This window comes from Eurypyga helias, unplaced genomic scaffold (genome assembly GCF_000690775.1).
Source record: "Eurypyga helias isolate BGI_N326 unplaced genomic scaffold, ASM69077v1 scaffold21528, whole genome shotgun sequence".
Taxonomy (NCBI): Eukaryota; Metazoa; Chordata; class Aves; order Eurypygiformes; family Eurypygidae; genus Eurypyga; species Eurypyga helias.
The window spans coordinates 5,279-8,200 of NW_010265221.1; positions in this window are offsets into that span (position 1 = coordinate 5,279).

Sequence of the window (2,922 nt, forward strand, 5' to 3'; positions counted from 1 at the left end):
AGACCCTGTGGGGGAGGAGGGGGGTGGGTCCTGGAGCACCATCAGGTGCTTCCTGGCACAACTGTGTCCTGGCAGTGGGCTTCCTCTGCCCCAGGAGCTTCGTGGGGAGCAGCTCCGGGGTGGCACAGAGGGAGCTCTGGTGCCTGACGTGGGAACACTGCTGCCTCCCCTCTGCTCAGTCGCCATTAAAGCTCATCAGAAAGACTGCTGCCCGCTGGGCCTGCGCGTGGTTTGTGTGCCGGTGGGGTGTAGCCCAGCCCAGGGGGGCACAGAGCTGCCTCCTGCCCCCGCTCCAGCCCAGGCTCCTTCCCTCAGCGCGCCTTCTCCCATTCTTGGCCTCTTCCCCCTGTGTTGGGCTGCTTGGGAACACGGTGGGTGTTTGGCTTGAGCCCACTCCTGATTTCAGGTTCTTGGGCTTCGAGATGCAGCCTCCTCTGGCCTCCCTCAGCCTTAAGGGTTTGTCTGAGTCCCATTTGGGGCAACTTGACAAAAGCCCAAGCAGCCCCCGCTGCTGGGAGTGGCTCTTTGCCCATCAGCCCCCTGGCAGAGCTGCCCGGGGTGAGGAGGGATGGGACGGCAGCCTGGGGCTCCCAGGGAGGGAAGTTGAGAGGAATTGGCCCCTGCAGTTCGTGCCGGGGGGGGTGCTGGCCATGCCACTGCTTCCCTTGGCCTTGCTTCCAAGGCAGTGGAGTTGGCTTGAGGCAGGAAGTTTTGGAGTGGGTCTGAGCCTGGCTGGAGAATTGGGTGGGAGGGAGGATGGCAGTGCCTGGGCTGGGTGGGAGCATCATGTTTATCCCAGTTGAGTCCACTCCAGGTTCAGAGCAGAGGCTGGAGCTACCCTGACCCTGGTGCTGTCTTCTGCAGAGGCTCAGCTTTTTGTGCCGCTGGAAGGGCCAGGCAGGAGGGCTTACCAGCTCCTGCTTGCCCCAGCCAGTCCTTCCCTGGCCACCCCCCTGCCCAGTGGGGCTGTGCCGAGACTGGGCTCTTCTGCCCTGGCACCAGCACCCCCGCAGCAGAGGACTGCGCAGCCGGGGGGGTGGTGACCCGTGCAAGCTGCAGGCAGCACCCTGGGGCTGTGTGAGCGTGGGGTGGAGGTGGGTGCAGAGGGGACACGGTTATTGGGAAGCTGCTGCTCTCTACAGCCTTGCTTGGGGTTGGGTGTGCTCGGAGGGGCTGTTGGTGGTTTCTGGTCCCTCCTGGTCCCCAGTTGGGCTTTAGCTGGTGAGCGAGCTCTGCTCCCTCTCTGAGCCTCTGGCCTGGGCTCAGTGTCCGCTCCCAGCTCCTGCATTGTCCTCTTGCTGCCCCTCTGCTGAAACAGGAGTAGAGAAGGAGCTGTTAGCTTGGAACTGCTGCTGTGTGGGGCTGTCACCCCTCCATGAGGGCTGGGAGCCTCTGCGGGCAGGTGAGGCTGGTTTGATGGGAGCAGGGAGCTGTGGCTGGGTGTCTGAAACCTGCTGCCTCCCCAGCCTGCCCTGAAACACAAGGAAGTGGGGCTGGGCAGCAGCAGGCAGCTGATCCTGAAGTGCCAGGGGAGCGGAGCTGGCAGGCAGCGAGTGCAGCCGGGCTGTGTGTGCCGCTGCCACCTTCTACACCCTCTTGCCAAAGGAGAGCTGGAGAGCAGCAAAACCTGCTTCTCCCAAATCCCTGGGCCAAGCAGGCTCCCGAGCAAGCACATTGTCCTTCCTCCTGCTGGGCTTGCTGGGCTGTGCAGAGCTGTCTTTTGGGGTATAATGCTGGCTCTGGCAGGATAGCTGGGGCAGGCAGAGCTCCTGCCTGGCACGTACCACAGCTCCTGCGCGCGGGGAAAATGCTCCTCCGAGCCGCTCTATGTAAAGCCCGGTGAGGACATTCTGCCTGAAAAAGGCATTTCACTGATCAGATGCAGAGTGGAAACCGGAGTGAATGCCCTCACAGAGCGGGTCTGGCCCTGGCTCAGGGCAGGGAGAGGTGGCACCGTGGGGGTGACACATCCCTATCTGCCCCAGCATCCGGGCTCTACCCCTGCTCTCGCCATCAGCCCCCAGGACTGGGCTGTGTTGTCCCTGCGGGTCACCTCGTCGTTCAGTCCGGGGTATCCTCAGGGCCGCCCCAGTGTGGTTCCCTGGAGCTGGGCAGCGTCCGGCAGCTCCGGCCCTGGCCCCCTGCCCCGTGTCTGTGTCTTCATCCTGTGCCTTGGGGAAGCCTTTGCTTCCTCGGGTCCCCCCACCTGCTGGAAGGGCGACAAGATTTAAAAATAAGATCCTTTTGTTTCCCAGGGCGGCAACAATGGAAAGGTTGCATCGGTCCCACCATCTCCCTGGGTTTGTGATGGAAAATTCCCCGATGCCGTGGGACGGGCCCTCGCGGGCGTCCTGCCGTTAGATGGCAGCATGGACGGGCTGCTCCGGCGCTGCCGCCTTTGGGCGCCGATGGATGGGGGATCCCAAATTCCCTCGATTTTTGCGGTGCCAGAGGATCTTCCCCACCGTCCTAGGTCAGGCCCTCTGCTCTTCTCGCGCTCAGCCCCCCCCGGCAGCCCTTGGGCCGTGCAGTGTCCGGCATCAGCGGCGTGATGTGATTCACCAACTGGCCGCACCTCGCTGCTCATCTCGGGTACGGTGACCCCTGATGCTCACAGGGGTCCCCAGCGTGGGTACGCTGCTGTGGTGGGGAGCCCCAGGGCTGCCCCATCCCCGATCGTGGCCCCCAGCACCAGGGGAGGGCTCTGATCCCACAACCTCAGCTCTTCTCTCCGTGGCAGTGGGCATCGCTGCCCCTCCGAGCGGTCCCCAGCTCGGCCTCATCCCCCCGTCACCCCAGCGAGTTTTTAAAGTCTCTCCAGAGAGTTGCAGGGGTTTGGGCACCCACCTGGAACAGGGGGACACCGTCACTTTATCCTCCTTTGGGATCGGGGAGGGTGGTGGCCCAAATGAGTGTGCTAAA